At 37.9% G+C, this 24,994-nt stretch overlaps 1 protein-coding gene across 6 annotated transcripts in view; it reads right to left on the reverse strand.

Moving 5' to 3' along the window:
* LOC141451914 (voltage-gated inwardly rectifying potassium channel KCNH6-like) overlaps positions 1-24,994 on the reverse strand; it is a 522,696-nt gene that overhangs the window by 439,607 nt on the left and 58,095 nt on the right. The gene's annotated exons all lie outside the window — the stretch shown is intronic.

Here is a 24,994-nt window from a genome sequence, read left to right on the forward strand (position 1 = left end):
TGGTATCCCACTAATTCTTAATAGAAATAAAAATGGGAACAACAATTTAGATGCTTGATGGAGGCCAAATCTTAAGGCCACAGATTAGGCTATTTGGGCTACAGAGAAACGCCACAAAAGCAAGATCAGACAAGGTCATCTATCCGAAGATTGGGCCAATAATGGAGAAGAGTCCACGCCAATATGGTTAAAGGCCTAAGCCAGGGGCCCCCCAAACTTTTTACACAGGGAGCCAGTTCACTGTCCCTCAGAACGTAGGAGGGTCGGACTATAAAAAAAAACTGTGAACTAATCCCTATGCGCACTGCACATACCTTATTTTAAAGTAAAAGAACAAAATGGGAACAAATAGAATATTTCAAATAAAGAACATGTTAATTTAAATCAACAAATTGCCCAGTAACTCCGTTATGCGAAAAGTTTAAGGAGGAAGAAAATTTTAAAGATGTCGTCATGGAATGTCCACTCTATAAGAAAGAAAGAGATGAGCTGTTCATCTCGCTGTACAAAAATTTGATTGCGCCATTTAGATACGAAGACATCATCTTTTCCAGTGATGTCTATGCCCTGAAACCTGTTGAAGATTTGATTAACAAATATACTTGTGGATAGGAAGTTACATAGTTAAGATCAAATATCCTGGGAAGGCTTGAAGATGCTGAAAAGCCAATGCCAGAAAAAAAAAAAACTCAATGGGAACGATGGGCCTACTTTTGACTAGTGAGATAGTCAATATCCGGTTTAGCTAGTGCTTTGCCTTTCTTTCTACTTCTGCTGTTATTTCTCACTACTTCCGGAGCCGTGACGCGTGCGTACCAAATTCACCGGAAGTAGTACTGTACGTGAGCGGCGCCGCCAAATACCACCAATGAGAAAGAGGTACCCTTCCGGGTAACTGTGGCAGGGGCAGGATAAGTGGTCTCATGTGGTCCGCGGGCCGTAGTCTGGGGACCCTCTGACCTCTAAGCTATCTAAAACTCGACTCTGAAAGGCATAAGAGCTAAGGACAAGGAAGAAGAAGAAGAAGAAGAAATAGGAAATAAACATACAGTCACTTGAATTTTGGAATCCATTTTCGGGAAATATCTCTAACGAATACCACCATCAGAGAAGTGGGTATTTCCGGTCGAGAGATTTTCCTCCGTTAATATGGTTGGTATACCACCAAGGTGGTTTCCAACTTCCTATTGTTGTTGCAAACATTTTTTTGGAAAAACCACTTTTTCATATCCGGCAAAACACTAAGCAGTTATTTCCGGTTAAAAATTCATTCTTGAAAGTATGAAATGATCTACTTCCTTTAGACACTAGACGTTAGAAAAGGAAATGAAAATAAGAATTTTTAGTGTGATTTATTTCTCTCACAAACTGAGTTCGAGTACACAGCAGTCTATTTATTTTTTTCCCCCATCAGAAGGCAGAAGAATAAACGTATAGATTTGTTAAAGAATATATTGTTATCAATTAGGCTAAAAGGCCACCACCGGAATCACTAACATTTATTGTGAACTCAATATAGATTCTCACTAAGTTGGTCACGCGAAACTCAGAAAAACTAAATGAAAATTCCCACTCATTCTTGGAATAATATAGTAAAGCTTTTCTCTTTTCTTATCAATTCCGGTCCGGAAAATGGTGCAAATTAAATCGATAGATTTTTTTCTAAGAATAGACAACAAATAGAACTGTCAATCCAGTGTTGGGGCAATACCAAGATTTAGATTGAGGCTGTTGGGGAAACCTGCATTGTCAACCTAGTAAAGAGTGGAGACGTTGCGTACAGGCTGTTGAGAATGCTGACGGACATAAAATGCTCAATAAGTAAATAAGTAAATACGTAATTATACTGACTGTAAATTAGGTCTTTTATTAATCAATTTAAGGGTCGTCAATCAGCATTACCATTGGCACTTGGAGGTTTTTTTTTAAGGGCACTTCCGGCCTACGGACACACTGCTCACTATCTAGAACAGTGATGGCGAACCTTTTGAGCTCAAAATTTTGGAAAACCCTATCTAACCTCTGGTGCCGCAGTCAATATAGAAATACTTCATAATTTGTTGATATTTGCAATCACAGTAAAAACAATAAAGATTTATTAAATGGCCCACTTTATGGTGGTAATTGATCTGAGGAAAGATTGCCAAGATCCTTATTCTCAATTATTAGCGTAATTTCTTCAAAGTACTCGCTAAATTATTTAAAATTATATAATAATTTTTTGTCGATGCGTTTCACCTAAAATGAGATCGCGTGTCATAGGTTCGCCAACACTGATCTAGAAGCTTCACTTACTTACTTATGGCGCTACCACTCCCGGTGAGTCCTGGCCTCCCTAATGAGCATCCTGCTCCATCTTGTGCGGCTGCTTTCCAGTTGGAAATTCCTAAAACGTTTTGCGTCAGCAGCCACTCAGCCTCGGCCTTTCCCCAGCCTTTCTAGTTCGGTGAACAGTCTCTTCAAACATTGGGATCTCAGATTCCTCCATTCTATAGCTAGGTGGCTAGCCCAGCTCAGCCTTCCTGTCTTGATAACTTTTACGAATATCCGCTTCGCGGCGTACAGATCGTACAGCTCCCTATTCTTTCGTATTCTCCAGACTTCTCCTCTCTTTTACTGGGGCCAAAAAATTTATCCGAAGGATCTTCCTCTTGAAAATGAGCAAATCCTTCTCATCTGTCTTGGGTCCAAGTCTGGGAAGCATATACAGAGTGTTCATTTTAAGACGGATCAAATGCCTTTTTCATGCTTAGACGGTTGATATGAGCAAAAAAATTGGTAGAGGAAAAATTTGTTGGCCGTCACCTCTAGTTTCAGAATATGTGACTTGATTTTAGATTCCTGCGCGTCCAAAAGTGAGGGTTCGCAGTTGACCCCCATTTTCATATACACAGCTTTTAAAGAGTATACAAAGTTATGAAAGAAACCGGAAACCGCATTAAAGGTGCTAGGCCATTTTAAAATCTGATATTTATTAATAATATTTCAATTTTTCAACTTATTTCTAACCTGCGTATCTAAAAAAAATCAAGTCCCATATTCTGAAACTAGAGGTGACGGCCAACAAAATGTTTCCTCTACCATTTTTTTGCTCATATCAACCGCTTAAGCATGAAATGCATTTGAGCCGTCTTAAAATGAACGCTCTGTTTAAGTACTGGCCGGATAAGGGTTTTGTACGGAGTGTATTTGGATTGCCTAGAAAGGAGAGCCTTCTTTTCGTGTACTTCATCAATCCAAAATAAATTCTTGAAGCTTCAAGGAAGAAAAAAAAAATCAAAGATCCGGTAGCTGGATTCGAACCGGGGAACTCCGCGTGGGAAAACCAACACGCTAACCACTTAATCCCCACCAGTTCTTTATATTTACCCACAACAGCAAATAATTCATCTAAAAGCGCGACAAAGGAGATATTCGATTCGTAGCAACTCGCGGTAGTCGATTGTGACACCAAGTCGAATACTATTTTATGAGTCGATTTTATTTATACAGGCACACGCTTGATTAAAGTTTCCTTTTCCGGTTTCAGACCTTCATCCATCATCAGAGGCTGTTTAATCAGTTTGGTGTAGAGGTTTCGAATTCACTACACTCGCTGCATGTTGCTGTGTGTAAGAGAGAAACATAAGTGAATTCGAAACCACTACACCAAACGGATTAAACTACTTCCGTTGATAGACGAAAGCCAGAAACTGGTCAGAGATACGATAAAAAAGCGCGCTGCAATGTGTAATCCTCCATACTTCCGCTTTAGAGCGGCAAAAAAAAAAGTTAATAATGTCACAGCTGATGTTAAAACTTTATATTTTTGATGACAGAATGGAAAATAAGAAAATTATTACCACAGCCTCCTCTTTGTTTAATACAAAAAAAAAAAAAAATTAAAAGTTTTGACCTAAATATTTTGAACCGGAAACCCCAGCCAAAAATGCTTTATTATACAAGAGAAATGAGAATCGTAAGAAGAAGAAGAAGAAGAGGAAGAGGAAGTAACAAAAGGGTCACTATAGTGAATAAAAGAAGGAAATTTTAAAAACATTCTTCTGTCGCCGGAGAAAGACAGAGAAAGAGAGCATCATTGTAGCGAAATAAGTGAAGACATCTGTACAGCTGGGTTGTGTTTTCAGCTGTGGTCCAGAGAGTGTAGTAGAGGTGGAGGCTGAATATAGTCGTCGTCACTGAGGCGCTGGTGAGTCTGGCCAGAGTGACCGAGGCAAATGACCTCGCGCACTAACCTACATTTCCCATTATCAAAACTTTACGTCAATAAACTTTATTGTCACTTTATTTAAGTACTTCTAAAAGTTTAATTTCTGGAAAATCCCAGTGGCTTTTCCGGGCTCATCAATGGAAACAGAGGGGAAAAAACGTTAAAATCTTGTAGCAATCAAGAGATTGTGTCAGACACGATCATTTCTTCATTTCTATCTTCGTACACATTGCGATCTTGTCCAACTTCCGGAATTAAAAACAATTATTTTTACTAGAAGTGAGAGAACGTATAATACATTCCGTCAGCCAGCACTAAGCGGAAATGTGAAATCAACAGAAAGCAATTGAAGAAATGGATCGATCTTGTTGAACTGACGAGCATTATCCTAGCGACTCGTTCAAGATTAATTTCTTTGATTAGAAGTTTATAGCTTGTGGTTATCAAATGGAATTAGATCTTCTAAGAAAACTGGAGGAATATAAAATGACTATTCAAAGACCAACCGACAACTTTTTACAAAAAAAAAAGAGCATAATTTTGTCGTTTACACTACCATAGGTGATTGAGTACTGTCCCTGTATTAATGTTGGAAATAAAGAGACATATCCTCTGGATAATTTGGGCATAAGATGCGAGTTGTCAGCTAGTTCTTCCTTCAAGGATTTTATCCAGCATGAGTTGGAGTAACAAATACACTTCCTCTGGGAAAGGAGAAGGGTGTTTAAAAGGCGAGGAATCGGTCAAATAAAAAACAAACTCATCTTCTTGCCAACGTTTCGACAAATATATTGTCTTCTTCAGGGCCTGGATAATTATTGCTGTGTTTTTTTAAATTTACTTCTAATCATTTGGTTCTTATGTTATTTAGTTCATAAGGGTTTTTGGTTTTTCCGGCTTTTTGTATTAAAAGAAATTTTCCCAATATCTATTTTATTGTCAAAATTGAACATTGTAATTAGTCTATTGAATCTGTCCCATTGTCATTACCAAAATTCCCGTGTAAGTCCCGCTATACCGATTCCTCGCCAATCTTCCATCCTAAGTTTAAAAATTTACGGTCACGAAACCTATATATTCGGTGTTTAAAAGGATTTATACCCACATTTTGTCAGCTCCCTTTCTTCCTGGAGCTTTCCTAGATGGTTAAAATGGGATACATCCTCTTGGAAGGCATTTTGTGAGGGGGGGAAGGATGTGTCTAGGAAGAAGTGTTTTCCGATTTTCAGCTCATCCTTAACAAATAAGGTCGACCCTGGGCAGGTAATAGGCATGGCTGAGGACAGTATCTGTCCTAGATACAGTTTCCAGGCTCCATTTCAGATCGAGGACTGAATGGAGGATGAACTGGACTGTGAACAGTGCCCGCAGGGAGTCACGTGCTTCACGGATGGCCTGTGGGACCGGCGCTGGAGTTTATGAGTGTTAAACCTAAGATGCTCATTGAGAGAGCTCTTGGGAGATAAGCCACCGTTTTTTCAGGTCTTTGCCATTAAAACTTGTGCTGAGGAAAATCTGCGAATGGATCTTTGGAATAGGGAGATTTGCATTTTTTTTTTTTGTTTCGGACAGACAAGCTGCACTGAAGGCCCTTCACCATCTCTTTCCTGGTTTGGGAATGTAGAAAGGCCCAGAAACAACTGGCTCGGCATAATAAAGTTCGGCTGGAATGGGCAAGAGTATTATGTTCTTACTGTGTAAACAAAGAACTGAAGAGACTCTGGGCCAGGGGTTGAAATCAGATTACTCTCTGATTACAGGCCTATTCACTGGGTATGGTAGGTTCAGGAAGCAGTTCTATACAAGGTGGGGCTTTATTAGCTTGGAATCGTTGTGCAGATTGTGTCAGGAAGAAGAGGATGAAACGGCCTCTCAGCTGCTGTTCGAGCGGTTGCGCTATGAAACCTTTGGATCTTTTAAGACCAAAGGAGATAGTAGCGCAAAAAGAACCAGTATAGGGAAAGTCCTCAACCTCTTTTAGTAGAGGAGGTTTCGACTACTAGATCCAAAAAAAAAAAAAGGGAAGGCCCAATAAGTCTCTTGTGGCTGCAGTGACGTGGAGCACAGGTCCTGCCCTCGCTATTTTATTCTCTATTCCTCAAGTCCTAAAGGTTTCTGTGATCACAGTCCTATCCACAGGGCATGGTAGGTTCAGGAAGTATCAGTATAAGGTGGGGGCTTATTTGTGCAAATTGTGTCAGGAAGAGGAGCACGAAACGGCCTTTCATTTGTTGTTCGGTTGCGCTATGAAACCTTAGGGAACTTTGAGACCAAAGGAGATAGTAAAGCAAAAAGAACTAGTATAGTGGGAAAGTCCTGAACCTCTTTAGTAGGGGAAGGTTTCGTCTACTAGATACAAAAAAAGGGGAAGGCACAATAAGCCACTTGTGGCTGCATTTCCGTAGGGTGTAGGTACCGTCCCGCTTTTAAGGGAAATTAAGGGTACCATCTTTAAACAGTGTGAGGAGCACACTGGACACCAGGATGTGTTTATCCCCTGATCACTGTTACTCCCTCTCATCCAGCAATTCCCCGGTTGAAATGGTTCAATTTAATTTGAGGTTTGTTGAAACTGGCTCTGGATAGGGGAACGTGAGTTGCAACAGGAAGAGGTCTTTGTTGATGAAAGGTCGAACGAAACCGGTCAGGAATAATAAAAATAGATAAATAACATGTGTATTACGACGAAATACAGTCAGCGATAGAAATATATATATATATTTTTACTAAATCGTGGAAGTCACCCAAAAGCGGCATGTTGCAGAAAAGCAGAGAGGGGGAGGAGAGAAAAGAAACGAAAGAGAACTAAATAAATGGACCAACTTATGACATTGTTCTACAACAGTTGGTCCTTTTGTTCTTGTTTAAGATTTTAACAAGAAAAGCTACAGCAGCAGCATCAGGAGCAGGAGGATGAGGGGACAAAAAAGAAAAGAAAAAGGAGGATGCTGAAGACTGCAGAAGACGGGCCGGCTGGCCACACTCTCGTCGCAGCATCTCCTCTTCTCTGGAGCAAACATAATGAATGAAAACTTTCCTACAAGATTTACCGACGCCCCTCTATCAAGCCCCGCTCTAACCCGGTGTTCTAGTTTGCTAGAAGAAAGTTGTTTGCTTTTCTTTTGGTACTTCCTTTTTTTTTATCCTTCCTCCCTTCCTTCCGGCCGCCCTCGTCATCTAAGAGGAAGTTCTTTTTTTAGTTTCATTTTGTTTTCCTTTTTCCCTTCAAACTAAAGATTTATACATTTTTATAAAGAGAATAATAAGGTAAGCCTTAAAAATATTAATCTAATATAGAAATAAAAATTTGAAGTGACCACTCACACGACTTTACAGTTAAGTACAGTTAACGTACTTGTGAAACGTTTTGCGGAGTTTTCTTTTTCTTCTGTATTACTTGAATATCGTCGGCCTCTATTATATCATCATAAAACAACTTTCTTGAGTTGACAATAACATAATTATAACGCAGTTTAATGTTCACAGCTGCGATAGCAGCTGTCAGACAAATTTTGATAAGCATAAAATGTACCCCCTGGGATGCAAAAATGTTTCTATATAATAATATTGTAAAAAATACTCTGTTATATGGGAGTGAAATTTGGTCACTTAGGTATTTTGATCATATAGAGAAAACACAAGTAAAATTTCTTAAACAACTTTTAGGTGTTCCTTTAACTACTCCAGGGTATATGGTGCGTAGAGAATGTAATGTACTAAAACTTGGTAGTAGCGTATTTAAAAGAGCCATTGATTGGTGGTACAGTTTATTGTTAATGCCCAGTTACAGAGTAGAAAAACGATGTTATCGGGGACTATTGGTTATAGATTCTTCTTGTAATAATGATGTTAATTATAATTGGGTCAGTCAATTTAAGAAAATCATGTATGATTCAGGATTCGAGCAGGTGTGGCTGGAACAATGCCCTCAAAAACTTAAAGAGTCCCGGAAAGAGCTAATAGAAAAATTTAATAAAAAAATTTGGCAGGATGATTGGGATAGAATACAATCTTCGACCTATAACACGCTATTTCAAAGCATTATCTGTGACTTAAACGCTACCAGCAATTATTTACTGTTGAATGATGTACCTTTTACAAAGTTAACAATAATTAGCCAACTGAGAATGTGTAACGAAAAAAGAATAAATATATATTATAAAAGTAATAGATATATATGGGGTACTGAAGACATATGCACAATGTGTAACACCATGGAGGAGGAGAGTTTAGAGCACTACCTGTGCCACTGTCCACTCTATACAGCTCTGAGAAATAAGTACATTCACAAATACATAGGTGACGTAGTAAAAGAGTCCAGACTTGAACAACTAATTGCAATTAAATGTAGACAGCAAATTGACGATATATTTTATTACTGTACGGGTGCGCTTAAACTAAGAGCGTTTGTCATTAACCAATAGGAAAGGAAAAGAAATAAAACAGAAAAAACAAATGAATTATATGAAATAAAATAAATAAATAAATAAATAAAATAATAAGTTTGTACATATTACAATATAATCAAAGTTAGCAATATGTAGTAATAAATATATAAAATGAAATTAGGAAATATATAAAAATAGTGAAAAGTTCGGTTCTGTTCGCTCGGTTTGTGCAAACACATTTATTATGTTTATTTTTGTTTACATAGTCTATTTTTGTTTGTATGTAAGTTTTGTTGATTTCATAGTTCGAAGTATTATGTATTGATTTAGTTAGCTTATTTTGTAGGCTAGTGCACGCATAATTGTGGCTCATTTTTGTATGTAATTTGTCAGCTGTATATTAATTTAGGAGTAACCATTTATTGTAAATCTGTGCAACTCCCACTGTGTACCTTATGGTTATAACAGTTGTAAAATATAAATATAAAAATATAAATATATACAGTTAACGTACTTAAATTTTCTTGCATCTTAGTTCGTACTTACTGCTTCATCATTCTCTCAAAAAAGATAAGACAATAAAATGGCGATCCTTAAAAACAATAAAGTGAAAAACTTTCATAAACTACGTGTTTTTCCCAATTGGAAAAATGTTTACTGTATTTCGTCGTAGTGCACATGTCATTGAGATGAACACATCCTGGTGTCCAATGGGCTCCTCACATTGTTTAAAGATGGCACCCTTAATTTCCTTAAGAAAAACCTATGTGAGCAGAATAGAAAAAGCGGGACGCACCGTAGCCTAGAGAGGGGGATCTAGTAGATGAAACCTCCCCCTACTGAGAAGGTTGAGGACTTTCCCTATACTAGTTCTTTTTGCGCTACTATCTCCTTCGGTCTCAAAGAGCCTAAGGTTTCACAGCAACGCAATCGAACAACAACTGAGAGGCCGTTTCGCTGCTGTTTTCATATCGCCACTAGGCTGGCCCATTCTTTGGAGGATTTTAATTGGGTTTGGGATTTATTTCCCACAAATCCCACATTCACACACGGACCAATCAGTAAAAACTATTTTTTTGGACTCATCGTAGTTGTATAAGGGTTCATCATCAAAAAGGTGCATACGAAAAAGTGCAACGTTGAAAAACACTCAACTTTGACATCTTAAAAACAGATATTTCCAATGAAAGATAAAAAATATGAAATCTGCACGATATTACAGCGCATTCTCCTTTCTACAGTGAGAGAAAAAGGAAGTGAAAAATTCATGTTGTTGACCACGATGAGTGCACGAAGACATTTTTCTAAGAAAACGTGAAAAATTGTGGAAAACCTTTCCAGTAACATGGTACCCCTGGAAGGGATGGATATTGATCGCTAAGTTACTGTCGGGTCACCTGCAGGAATCCATTTCCAACAAGTCGCGTACTGAACCTTTTTTGGGTACTGTTATAAAAAAAGGAAAGTAAAAGTAAAGTAATCGCCTATTTTTTCAGGCGGGGCTTAACCTCCAACTACCAAATTAAGTGTAGTGCACGGAGGCGACTAGCAAACATACTTTACTATAAATTTCTTTTATTAACCATTAAATAAAATCCAAGGTTTAGACACTGGGAATCGAATCCAATAACCAACAATACATCATAGCTTTGCGGGTCTAGCCTATAACCGCTCGGCTAATGGAGCGCCTTACAAGATTAAAACCATTAAATGAAATCCAAGGTTTAGACACTGGGAATCGAATCCAATAACCAACAATACATCTTAGCTTTGCGGGTCTAGCCTATAACCGCTCGGCTAATGGAGCGCCTTACAAGATTAAAACCATTAAATAAAATCCAAGGTTTAGACTGGGGAATCGTATCCACTAACCAACAATACATATTAGCATTGCGGGTCTAGCCTATAACCGCTCAACTAATGGGGCGCCTTAAAAGATTAAAACCATTAAATAAAATCTAAAGGTCTACACCAGGGGAATCGAATCCACTAACCAACAATACATATTAGCATTGCGGATCTAGCCTAACATACTTTACTATAAATTTCTTTTATTAACCATTAAATAAAATCGAAGGCCTAAAGACCGGGAATCGAACCCAGTACCATAATTCATATTAGCTTTGCAGGTCTGGGTACTGTTATAATGAGCACGTCAATCAGATGGCGGCTAAATTATCCATCAGAGAAGATGTTCAAATGAAATATTTTAAATGAAGTTCACAGGGAGTGAACAAAAGATTTGGCCCAAACTAAACAGTGCAAGCAGACGCCCCTCTACTTGGGAGCACCCCCATTTCCAAACTGCCACCAGCATCAGTTAGTAGCGGGGGGGGGGAGATGAAATCGGTTGATTGTAAAAACTCCTTTCTGGACATGTGCGACTCTTACTAGGAGCAGCCGGGGGAGAAAGAACTGACTGTAGATCGTCCCAGTTTTTCCCAGTTAGAGGACTGGGGGCGTCAGCTAGCTCTTTGCAAGAGCAATAGAAGAAGGACCAGGGGCACTCCCTCCAACACATAGAAGAGCCCTTTTACTAGCTCTACTAGTCCTACGAGACTAGTAGAGCTATGAATTTTTCAAATGGCAATTCTCTCGGTCACACACTTCTGTTCAACTAAAAGAGGAAACTCCCTCATACTACCTTTGGACGGTTAGAACCATCCGCTTCGGGGAGGGATGAGGTTACTATCTATCCTAGTTTAACTCCTAAAAGGAGAGTGCGTATGTGTGGGTGGGTGTGTACTGCAGAAGATGACGAAGAAGACCAGAGGTCGGCGCAAGTATGTAGACATACTCTCCAAGCCCCCTCCGTCTCGGGCACTCTCAGCATCCTAGCCACTCGATCTGACTCTCCCTCTATAGCAGGCCCACGCTGACTCCCTGCTCTTCTCACATGAGCGCCTCTCTTTGAAGCCTCCTTTGTGAAAGCTCCTTGTCCCCTAGCCTTTTCCTTGGCTTCTCTTTATAGAGGCCTGTTGAATTACAGATGCATTCATTTGGAAATGAGCAAGACTTCTCTCCCGGCTTACCTTCCCGCCAAATGCGACGACAACACTTGGCGCCGATTTCACTCGATTTGTCTGCATTCTTGGCTGTCCCAGCAAGAAGAAGCATTGCGAGTTCCTTCAGATATTCTATTCTGAGTTTCAACCGTAAGTACACGATTTGAATAATCAAGAATGAAAAATAGTGATTTTCTGATTTTTATTTCCGTTTTACTGAACAGATGTTCTTTTACAGATCACGTATAACGCCAAAAAAACATTATTTTTTCTGTATAACTTCGATATTTTTTTTTTTTAACTATTTACAAAATCTGACGTAAGAGGAAGTCCTGATTGTTTTTCACAAAAATTTTTCATTAAGGCCAAAACCACGGAGGAAAAGCAGCTGGATCCCTAAAATTCCTTAGGGAGCCTTCAGGAAAAGTATAAAATATGCAGCAAATACCGGAAAAGATTGTTTCATCTATTATTAAGTTTTATGTTTGCTAAAGTGTGCTTTCTGGAAAATTAGACGAATAGAAAATTAAGAAAGAAAACTAGTTTTTTTTAAAGAAAACTGGATAGATAATTAGCCCTGAGACGGAAATAACGGTTTTTACAAATTTGTGTGTCTGTAAGTGGGTATACGAGGGTCGTTTGAAAAGTCCGTGCAAAGTCAGAGAGATAGCACTACTGGCGCGTATCGAGGTTATGTTTAGTTAGTAGCATCTCTTGGAAGAACACACACCAAGTTTCAGCCAGATCGGCCTATTTCTTTGTGTTTGGCATTCGTTTGAATCGAGGAAGTCGAGTGATTTTCAAAAAATGGACGAAAAAGAATTTCGTGTGTTGATTAAACACTACTTTATGAAAGGCAAAACGCCTCAGGAGACTAAAGAGAAGCTTGATAAACATTATGGTGACTCTGCATCTTCGATTTCATAAGTGCATAAGTGGTTTCAAAATTTTCGGAGTGGCCATATGGGCACAAGTGACGCTGATCGTTCTGGACGCCCTGTTGAGGTTACTACTCCAGAAATCATTGATAAAATCCATGATATGGTGATGGATGACAGAAGAGTGAAGGTGCGTGAGATTGCTAGTGCTGTGGGCATCTCGAATGAACGGGTACATAATATTTTGCATCAACATTTGGACTTGACAAAGCTATCCGCAAGATGGGGGTGCCGCGATTGCTCACGCTTGACCAAAAACGAAATCGTGTGAAGTGTTGCAAGGACGGTTTGCAGCTGTTCCAGAAGAATCCGCAGGACTTTAAGCGTCGTTTCGTCACTGTGGATGAATCATGGATACATCACTACACTCCTGAGACCAAAGAACAATCTAAACAATGTGTTACCAAGGGGGAATCTGCGCCAAAAAAGGCGAAGACCGTTCCTTCGGCCGGAAAGATTATGGCGACTGTCTTTTGGGATTCGCAAGGAATAATCCTCATCGACTATCTGGAAAAGGGTAAAACTATTACAGGTGCATATTATTCATCGTTATTGGACCGTTTGAAAACCGAGCTGCAAGAAAAACGCCCACGATTGGCCCACAAAAAAGTCCTTTTCCGTCATGACAACGCACCAGCTCACACCTCAGCAGTTGTGGTCGCAAAATTAATGGAAATAGGGTTCCAACTCGTTTCACATCCCCCCTATTCTCCAGACTTGGCTCCCTCGGACTACTATTTGTTCCCCAATATGAAGAAATGGCTGGTGGAAAAAAGATTTTATTCAAACAAGGAGGTGATTGCAGAAACGAATGGCTATTTTTCAGACTTGGACAAATCCTATTATTCGGAAGGGATCAACAAACTAGAGCAGCGTTGGACGAAGTGTATAAGCCTAAAAAGAGACTATGTTGAAAAATAAAAAAGGTTTACCCCAAATAATTAAGTAGTTTTTATTTTTGCACGGACTTTTCAAACGACCCTCGTATATACCTACCATATCACTCGAAAAGGAAAATCGCAGAAAGTAGAAACCAGATATTTCGGGTACAAGCCAATAGCGGAAGCACTTTAATCTAAATTGATCAACCGGAAGTACGCTTTTACTGAACTAATTTTTCAGTTTTTCCCGAGTTTTTTTTTTTTTTTTTTTAAACAACTCAAATACGAAAGTACTGTGGTTAGTAGACAAGATAATCGAAATATTTCAATCGATATTTTAGTTTGATTTGTTAAAAATAGATGAGAGGAGGAAAGGCTATTGGAAGGTGGCGATAACACGGTCAGCAGTTAGATAACGGGTGCAGCCGAGATAAAATTTCTATTCACACACACAAAGTGAAATGTTTGTCTGAATGTTCGTTCACAATTCCATTTGGAACGATGGCTCGAACTGCGAAAACTGCACATTAACGAAAAAAGGTAATGATTGCAGTAAAAGTTGTAAATTTATCTATTTGTAATCACAAATCAAAGTTGAAGATAAACTCTTAGCGGTCGTGAATCTTAATTTTTTTTTTTTTTTTATTGTATATATTTATTTATTTACAACCTGAATACATATAACATACATCCAGTTCATCATTTTGTTAGGCACAGATTGTAGGCTGAATCCGAGGATCCAGCGCCACAATCGGGAAGGCATGCTGAGAGAGGGCCCAGCCAATGCTAGAACTCTCTAGAGGTTGGAAGGAAGTTTAGGAAATAGGTAAAAGGTCACGGGGCCAACGTCGTTTCAGGCGTCGTGGAGGAAATCTTAAAATAAGGAAAATTCAGGCTTTACGCCCAACTACCAATTAGGTGTCGTGGACGGAGGCGATTAACAAACATACTTTACTGTAAATTTCTTTTATCAACCATTAAATAAAATCCAAGGTTTAGACTAGGAATCGAATCCACTAACCAACAATACATCTTAGCATTGCGGGTCTAGCCTATAACCGTTCGGCTAATGGAGCGCCTTACAAGATTAAAACCATTAAATAAAATCCAAGGTTTAGACTAGAAATCGAATCCACTAACCAGCAATACATCTTAGTATTGCGGGTCTAGTCTATAACCGCCCAGTTAATGGGGCGCCTTACAAGATTAAAACCATTAAATAAAATCCATGGCCCTAGACCAAGGGAATCGAACCTACTAACCAACAATGCATCTTAGCTTTGCGGGTCTAGCCTATAACCGCTCGACTACCGTGGCGTAAGTGATGTCAGTGTAAGTGTGGTTCGTGATGCTAGGTTTGGATACCCGCTGGGACGCCAAGATCTCTAAGGAAGTGGCTAATCCATTTCCTCCCTACGGGGGAAATATATTTATAACAGGCTTTTTTTTTTCTGGATAGATTCTAGGAGAAGTAAACCTCTAAGCTGCGAATTTAATAATATGTACCATCTGGATCTACAAGATCTATGATACTAAATCACATTAAAATTATTGAAGGAATAACCCAGTTTATTTATAACTCGATTTGTTTTCCTCAGTTTTCAACATCCTAAAGAAATCAACACCTTTTAATCATTAATTTAAAAGAAAAAGAAAAGTAGATTTGTTATTCTACACCAAGACGTTTACATGATGCATTTAATTTTAGAATACACATTACGAAGAACCAGCCATTCAAAGAACTAAAGCCCCAAACAGCTGATCTAATTAGAATAAACCCATCTGTTAGAAAAGTGATTGAGGTCAGTTACCTTTTTTTTGTGGCCGTGTTAGTGGGGGGCAGCTAAGCCAATAAGTTTTATAATTAAGCATTGTAAAAGTGTGAAGGATGTACAATATCGTTTGGCCATCTATCCTACACGATACTGAGGATAACATATGCTTTGAAAGGTTGCCAATCTCGTACTACCAACACAACAACACTCTGGCAAACAAGATGCTGTCCTAAGTATTTAGTGGAAACAGCCTAAATCTATTTAACAGATTTTCTGTTATCTCTATTGGCAGACTGGGCGTTTGGTTAATCTCACATTATTATGTATGAATTATAAAAAAATTAACATTGTTATTATTGTAAACGTTATATAAAGCAACTTGTTCAAGATGTTTTACAGCGATGATTAACTGTTCGAGTTATATAACAGAATTTGTTAACTTCTGGAGCGGACTGATATAGATAATTATTTTTCCCAATTTCTGGAAATCGTAACAAAATGTACCATTCACGTTTTCACCAGAAATGGTCGCTTTGTGACTTCCTGAGCTCAAAAGTTAGTGTGACTGGAGCGTGGGGTCACTCAAAAACTAATACATTGCAGGAACTTGAAATGTGATACGGATATGGAGCTTATGGTTCAATGCCAAACAGAAAATGCCATTTTTTATAGGATCTTTTTTATTTTTAGTCTCTTGAGATTATCTAGCTAATGAAAGACTACCGGGACCTCTGGACAATGTACTCTCATTGCAGACAACATGTGCAATCACTAGAAAATGTTCTTCTTCAATTGCAGACAACACTATTAAACACTGGACAATGTTCTCTCATTGCAGGCAACACTACCAGTCACTGGACAATGTTCTCTCATTGCAGACAATACTATCAAACACTGGACAATGTTCTCTCATTGCAGACAACACTATTAAACACTGGACAATGTTCTCTCATCGCAGACAACACTTCCAGTCACTGGACAATGTTCTCTCATCGCGGAAACACTATCAAACACTGGATAATGTTCTCTCATTGCAGACAACATGAGCAATCACTAGTCAATGTTCTTCTTCCATTGCAGACAACACTATCAAACACTCGACAATGTTCTCTCATTGCAGGCAACACTACCAGTCACTGGACAATGTTCTCTCATTGCAGACAATACTATCAAACACTGGACAATGTTCTCTCATTGCAGACAACACTATTAAACACTGGACAATGTTCTCTCATCGCAGACAACACTTCCAGTCACTGGACAATGTTCTCTCATCGCGGAAACACTATCAAACACTGGATAATGTTCTCTCATTGCAGACAACATGAGCAATCACTAGTCAATGTTCTTCTTCCATTGCAGACAACAACTACCAATCTCACTGGACAATAAGAAGCTGGGAAAAAAGAAACCCTAAGAACCGGCCAGCCTGGATTCGAACCCCAGGAATCTCCATCGCCATTTTTGAATCCACTGTTTACAAAAATTTCGCGCATACTTTACTTTGTGGTCCCCAGGGATCTCTTCTTGGAGAAAGGATAGTTACAGTTCCTCTAAAGGGCGATTTCTGAATATTCTGCCAGCTGAAGTATCTTCTGAAGAGATCATTTAGGGATTTTCTTTAAGACTAAGAAAATACTACTTGCATATACAGTCCTGTGAAAAAGTATAAACTCACTAGATAAAACTGAAATATTTTTAAATCTGTACAACAATTCTATAATTTAAACTGTATTTCATATTAATACTATGTCAGAAAGCACTCAAAGGTCCATTATTCCAGTTGCTAATCTAACAATAAGAAAACCGTATCATGTAAACATATCTTATGCACGCTGAAGCTGTGAATAAATATAAACTCAAGGTTTTGATCAAGGATTATTTTTAACTTAATTTTATATTTTTGAAAGAATATCAATTCAGTTCACCTTTTTAAATAAAAGAGTAAATATTCGTGTTGATTTTCTTAATTTAAAATATGCCGGGCGGGATTCAATTATGTGAAACTGAGCAACAAAGAATAATCGACTTAAAAAGAGTCGGCATGACACAAAGGCAAATCGCTAGTGATCTAAACCGCTCTCAAGGTGTGATTAAAAACTTTTTAAAGTTAGGCCAAGAAAATTATGGAAAAAATAAAAGAGCTGGAAGGCCTCCAAGATTTTCCAGTTATGTGAAACGCGCCGTTTTAAGAGAAATTTCAAAAACTGGTGCTTCTTCTGCTCCAATTGTGAAGCGATTCAACCTAGGGTGCGATGCCAGCTTAATACGGAAGTGGATAGCTTAAACCAGGTATTTAAAATATCGTAAAATTACAAGAAAACTGCAGCTCAAAAAACATCATTTACAACGGCGCTTGCACTTTGCTGAAAAACACATCCAGGAAAGCGAAATTTGGTACAGGGTGATTTTCAATGACGAAAAAATGTTTAATCTTGATGGCCACGACGGTTTCAACTATTACTGGCACGACATAAGGAAGGAGAAAAAAAAATTCTCTCGAAGGTCACATTGGGGTGGTGGAGTGATGGTTTGGGCTGCTTTCAATGAAAAGGGCAAGTCTCAAATTGTATTCATCACTAGCAAAATGAATGCAGTAAGTTATAAAAAAGTGTTGGAAGAATTGCTTTTGCCTTTTATTACATTACTAGAAGGAGAAGAGATAATTTTCCATCAAGAAAATGCACCGATTCACAAAGCAAGGTCCACAAAACAGTGGTTTGAGGATTTCGGGCCCAATGTTTTGGATTGGCCAGCTATTAGTCCAGATCTTAACCCTACTGAAAATTTGTGAGGGCTCATGGCAAGGGAGATCTATGACTTTCAGAAGCCAGAGATCCAAAATGTCAAAGAACTCAAAGAAAGGCTCACAAAAGCTTGGGAAAACATCCCAGAGGACATTTTGATAAAGTTAGTAATAAGTGTTCCCAGAAGGCTGTTGGAGGTAATTAAAAAACGTGGGGAAAGATCTAATTATTAAAAGGTATTCTCACTTAAAACATTTTGAGTTTATAATTTTTCACATCTGTTTTTACTATTTTGTTACATTTTCTAGCTAATCCAGGATATGTATTCTGACTAACAATAAAATTGTCACAAATCATGCAAACTATATTTCAAGGTATTATATTTTGTTAAATACATTCAGAATAGAAGCTTAAAAACAGTTTGAGAAGATTTCTTCATCTTGAGTTTATACTTTTTCACAGGACTGTATGTAGATGTTTAAGCTGTGTTACTAGTATAATGAGCGAAGTGAGCCTGTAATGCTTGGCCCGTTCCGCCATGTCCTTATTACGTTGCCAATGTCAGAGAAAGACGAGTTTTCTAAGACCAACACCCATCAGACTAGATTTCCAACATTAAAGCTAGAAATATAGAAGATCATCAAGCAACGAATTATGCAAAACCCTCTGCGCCAGAACTAGCCAATTACGCCGGTAAAAGAAAAAAAAAAAAAGACCATAATTCACTGTTACTTCCGTTTAAAATGCGCATTATTTCAACTTGAGCGATGGCAATCCGTCTCTATAAAAGGTATTTATCGTTATTTACGACCTGAATAAACTTACTGGCTTACTTTATAGAAATTTATTATAACCTAAATCTTTTTCCCGCTCATTTCAAAACTTATAAAACAAACTTCATTAGCTTAAACTTCCAACCTTTCATTTAACTCCACTTAGTTTGAAACTTTACATTTCAGAGCTTTCTCTGAAAAAGAGGAAAACATTTTAGGGTATAGCCTTTTCACTTTTCAATAAATTCTAGTTTTCAAATTCATACTTCAGTATGGAAACCAAATTGAAATATGTTTTAGAATAATATGGTGATAATATTAAATAATACCTTTTTCTACAAATATTTAATGTTCAATTTATTTTATTAATTAATTAATTTATTTATTTCTATGTAATACAAAGTAGCATGTTACAGAAAGAGTTAGCCTTTTACTGTATTATAAGAATTAAGATACACAAATAATTGAAATAAACAAACACTGTAATTAAACATAACACATAAAACTGCGAATGAATTTAAAACGAAAAAGGAAAATGTCACTCAATAATAAGTATACTGTTCTTTTCTTTTGCTCATATTCGAAAGGAAACAAAATAAGAGGTAGTTCAGGGAGGAAACAACATCAACATATAATAATAAACAGGAAACCTGCAAAGCTAATATGTATTATTGGTTAGTGGCTTCGATTTCTAGTCTAAACCTTGGATTTTATTTAATGGTTTTAATCTTGTAAGGCGCCCCATTAGTTGAGCGGTATAGGCTAGACCCGCAAAGCTAAGATGTATTGTTGGTTAGTGAATTCGATTCCCAGTCTAGGCCTTGGATTTTATTTAATGGTTTTAATCTTGTAAGGCGCCCCATTAACTGAACGGTATAGGCTAGACCCGCAATGCTAAGATGTATTGTTGGTTAGTGGATTCGATTCCCAGTCTAAACCTTGGATTTTATTTAATGGTGTTAATGTTGTAAGGGAACGGCTATAGGCTAGACCCGCAAAGCTAATATGTATTGTTGGTTAGTGGGTTTGATTTCTAGTCTAAACCTTGGATTTTATTTAATGGTTTTAATATTGTAAGGGAACAATAGGCTAGACCCTCAAAGCTAAGATGTATTGTTGGTTAGTAGATTCGATTTCTAGTCTAAACCTTGGATTTTATTTAATGGTTTTAATCTTGTAAGGCGCCCGATTAGCTGAGCGGTATAGGCTAGACCCGCAAAGCTAAGATGTGTTGTTGGTTAGTAGATTCGATTTCTAGTCTAGGCCTTGGATTTTATTTAATGGTTTTTATAAAAGAAATTTACAGTAACGTATGTATGCTAGACGCTTCCGTCCTCGATACCTAATTGGTAAAACGTTGGCAACAAAACGTAGTTGTTGTTTTTATTTGGACCGATTTCTCGCCAATTTTGAATCCTTACTTTACCAATTTCTTTGAGTGAGATGAACGAGTAAAAGGATGTATCAAAAATCATACGATACAATGCTGGTCGTACGCAAAAATTTGGCCAATATCATAAGATCAATATCATCCGCTTCAGAAACATCAGTTTCTTAAAGAAAAAAAAACCGCATCGAAAGCCAAAGAATTTTGGACTGCGGATCAATGAAGATTAGGACAACGCAGAATCTCGAGTAAGCTGTAGAGAATCGAAGACATGAATGAGGATAATCAAAATTCTTAAAAGGATAACCTAAGAGCCAAACGGTGATAACCGGAGTAACACTGCGGCCGGAAATTAATATGTAGCTCCGTTGTGGATAAAGCTCTGAAATCACCAAATGAACAATAAATGTCTCCCGACCAATAGCATTCCAACAAAAAGAATTAATTCCTCCAATTGAACAATTTTATCCAAAAAGCTTACTCCCTAGATAAACTCTTTTTCACACAGCTTCCGTCACTTCCGTTGACGCATTCTTTAAAATGGCTTTTCCGTTTTATTTGACTTTAATTAATGAAACGAATGACCACCTCCATTCTAACAGCAGTTTCCTTTAAAAGTTTTCCTTTAAAGAAAGTTTTTAAATTAGGTTTTCCAGACAAATGAAAATCCTGTTTTCCCCAACACTAACGTTACTTCCATTAACTATATACTTAATTCTCCAGGTACTAACTCATAAATTAAATTTAGCTTCAGAATTTAGATAACTAGTTTACCTCTAAAATGGTAAACAGCGAGGTTGGGATTCCCTCTCAACCGGAACTGTCCCAAAAATGGAATTTAGATAAAACTTTAGATCTATGTTTAAACAAAAATGGTGGGAGCTAGTTCAGAGGAAATCTAAAAAAAATAAAAGGGAAAACCGCTTTCTTCCGGTGGTATTTCAACATTTACAACTCAGGATTTCAGCATCTGATCCCATTATTTGTAAGGATGAAAATGTGGTTAGGTTCGCAGCGGTTGGATAATGGATAACCGTCTTGTAACGTAAGTTAAGTCAACATCTCTACACCAAACTGGTTATCCTACCATTAAATAAAATCCAAGGTTTATGCCAGGAATCGAATCCACTAACCAACAATACATCTTAGCTTTGCGGGTCTAGCCTATAACCGCTCAGCTAACGGGGCGCCTTACAAGATTAAATCCATTAAATAATATCCAAAATTTAGACTGGGCAATCGAATCCACTAACCAACAATACATCTTAGCTTTGCGGGTCTAGCCTATAACCGTTCAGCTAACGGGGCGCCTTACAAGATTAAATCCATTAAATAATATCCAAGGTTTAGACTGGGCAATCGAATCCACTAAACCAACAATACATCTTAGCTTTGCGGGTCTAGCCTATAACAGCTTGGCTACCATCAAAGTGAGTTGATGGCACCAAAACCAAAATTTCAAATTTAAGGCCTCCACACTCTATATTAATAACACACTCTAAAAGAGACACACCAATTTGCTGAAATCACTGTTTCACGTTCAGCAGCCCCCCCCTCCAATACACCGAATCCAAAAATTTGCCCGACCGGAACAAGAAATGTGAAAATAAAAAGGAATCCAATTAAAGATTCGAAACAGTTTAATACGTACTTAACAAGAATTTGGCATAGAATAAAAGATAATAAACGCAACAGGCAAAATTACACTGAATTAAAATTCAGAGTATATATATTTTAGTTTATTTATTTATTAAACGGAAACCGCGCGTCTGTCTGTGTCTGTTTGTGGAGCATACATTAATGAATTCTATTTCCGTACAGAGAGCACTCACATACACGTTACAACACTTCAGCTGTAAGCTCTGAAAAACTGGTTAGCACAGATTTTTTTTGTATTGAACAGCTGACAAATAACATATGGCTTTCGTTTGTTATAACCTTTTATTTTTTTTTTTTTTTTGTTTTTAAACTTATAATTTAAATTTCTATATTTAAAAACCATTCGGACGGCAAATTTGGATCATTTAACGTTGGAAGTAACTGAGTATTGGCAACATTTACAATTACACTACTTTCAAAATCTTTCGGCACGGATGTTTGTAGACCTTCAAAAAAAGTGGCTTGATATCAGTTATGTGAAGGTTACACTATGTATTGGTTACAATCAGCTGACTATAACTGCGGTAGTACCCACTGCCTTCTTGATTGATTATGTGGTTATAGGCGACTACCCAAACGGTCAGCCTGCTGCACAAACTCATTATGTGCGTACCCATGCCTTTTATCACTTCATCTCAATCAAAATTCCACCACAGTGATGCTGTTCGAATAACTAGTGAACTCAGATGAATTGATTTCTTTATTACAAAATTAATTATCCCCCCCCGTCCAACAAATGTAGTAGTACAGATAAATGCTTCAACCAACACAGTAGACACAATGGCTTGTTTTGCCTTAGGGTTCTAACAATTAAACCTAGGATCAGTTCCACAAGCCAAGCTTTCAAAGTACCTATAAGCTTTTTGCATGTTCATTTTACATTCTGGTGACCCCAAAAATTGTATTTCAAATATTTGAAACAACGGCAGAACCTCCTCGAACTAGGGTCGAATAAGTGACACCAAAAGTTAATCAATAAAAACCAATTCAGTTTTTATTAATGCCCCCTCCATAGAATATTATATTCTAGCGGAAATCAATACATTTTCTTGGTAAACAGAATGTTTGTAAAACTGAAATCCAATATTGAACATAAATATAACGCCCTAGGGTCTTATATTAGGTTAATTCTAAATCTTTATGACACCAGTGTACCTTTCTTCCTATTTCTGAGGGAATGGAATTACTGATTCATGGAATTCCTCCACCTTCTTGGAACTTGCCAGGTGTGCTCCAGTAATCGGAAGGTATCTTCCTAGTATAATGCTCGACAATATTTTACAAAAGATGGGACAGCAAAAATATCCCGGGGATATCTCGTATTACAGCGGCGTAACCTGGTAATGTACATAAATCTTAATAAAACTACAATTGTTACTCTCACAGCATTGCCAGACGGATTTGCTCACAAGAAAACTGTTCCACTTACCGGAAACAAGAGAGAAATAGCGTTAATATGCATACTTCCGTTTTGAAAAAATGGTGTGGAATTACTGTGAGGAATCAAAACTGTAGTGGACACTCTCATGACTTCCTTTTCCGACTCTGTTGGGTTTCTTCTAACTTGGAAATCCTACCAAGTGTTAGTTGATTACTCCTTGAGGAGAAAGTAATTCAGTGCACTCTCTCAGAGACTCTAAATGCGGGACGGTTGCCCAAGTAAGTACTAAAAAATAATTTACTTATTCTTTGGTCAAGTAACTCACACATCAACCAGCACGTTGACTAGCATAGGCTCGTATTTAGCCTTGATTGGATTCAACAAGAGTTGGGGCCAGAAAGCCTATGCCATAGAATCCACAGCAATGTTGGCTCAAGGAAGTGTGCCTATAAGTGTGGTGATGTGCTAGAGTTTGCTCTTGGGAGTGCTGAGGGACTCAGAGTAAGGATTTAAGCTGGTAAATGAAGCAGCTCCATGGGATTCTTACCCCAGAGATCTAGGATTTGAATTCAGCTGTTTATTCTTATCTTTTTACAGTGTCTTAAGATGGATAGCCTTGATAAAGAGAAAACACTGTCAAGGAGGCAGGCAATGTGCTGCAAAATGGCCGGAAGTGTCTGCAAAAACCCACACATGACTTCCTCTTCAGCAAAGAAATTGTCTTGAAACTATTTTCTGCGGAAAAAAATCAGTGTTACCAATGGCGCGTTGGGCCATTGATCGGAAAGCACGGTGTGTGGCTGACAGCACTGTGTCCCTACAAAAAAGCAACAAGTCAGTGTGGGGGTTATGGGCATTGATAGCTAAAACATAGTCAATGTCTCGTACTTTTATAGATTGTAGACTGCAGTAGAAAAGAGAGTTGTTGTAAAAAAAAATCGATGTTACTAGGCAAACGATGTTTTCCCTAATGAAGTATCAATTTTTTTGAAAACATCGATTAGGTGTCGTGGACGGAGGCAACTAGCAAACATACTTTACAGTAAATTTCTCATATTAACCATTAAATAAAATACAAGGTTTAGACTGGGGAATCGAACCCAATAAACCAGCAATACATCATAGCTTTGCGGGTCTAGCCTATAACCGCACGGCTACCGTGGCGCCTTACAATATTAAAACCATTAAATAAAATCTAAAGTTTAGACTTGAATTCGAACCCACTAACCAGCAATACATCTTAGCATTGCGGGTTTAGCCTATAACCGCACAGCTAATGGGGCGCCTTACAATATTAAAACCATTAAATAAAATCCAAGGTTTAGACTAGAAATCTAACCCACTAACCAACAATATATCTTAGCTTTGCGGGTGTAGTCTATAACCGCTGGGCTACCGTGGCGCCTAGTTCTGAGGACTTAATAAATATCCTTCCCGTAAATAATACTTATTTAAGTCCTATTTTTTAAAGCCGAGTTCAAACACCACATTTGAACTACTAACAATTTCCAGTTTAGTGTTAACACCGAACCAACACTCACACACACAAAAAAAAGGATGAAAGTGAGAGAGAAAACGGATACTACCAGTGAACAACAGGTAATCCAAAATCACGATTCCAAAAAAATATATCTGCTAACGAGAAACAAGAGAAGGTGATAAAGTAGAAGCAATGTGAAGAAATAAATTAAAATAGGTAAAATAAAATTCATAAAATGGACTGGATCTTGCCCCTCCACAGTTACAGGTGTTGCTTTAGTGTAATACTGCAGTAATTCTGCTACGTTACAGTGTGACGGGGAGACATGCAACCAGCTTGGCTCAATTCGGCTAGCCGAGTAGCTTTGGGA

The sequence above is a fragment of the Rhodnius prolixus genome, unplaced genomic scaffold, assembly GCF_049639745.1.
Source record: "Rhodnius prolixus isolate KJV_2025 unplaced genomic scaffold, Rpr scaffold_14, whole genome shotgun sequence".
In the NCBI taxonomy this organism is placed as follows: Eukaryota; Metazoa; Arthropoda; class Insecta; order Hemiptera; family Reduviidae; genus Rhodnius; species Rhodnius prolixus.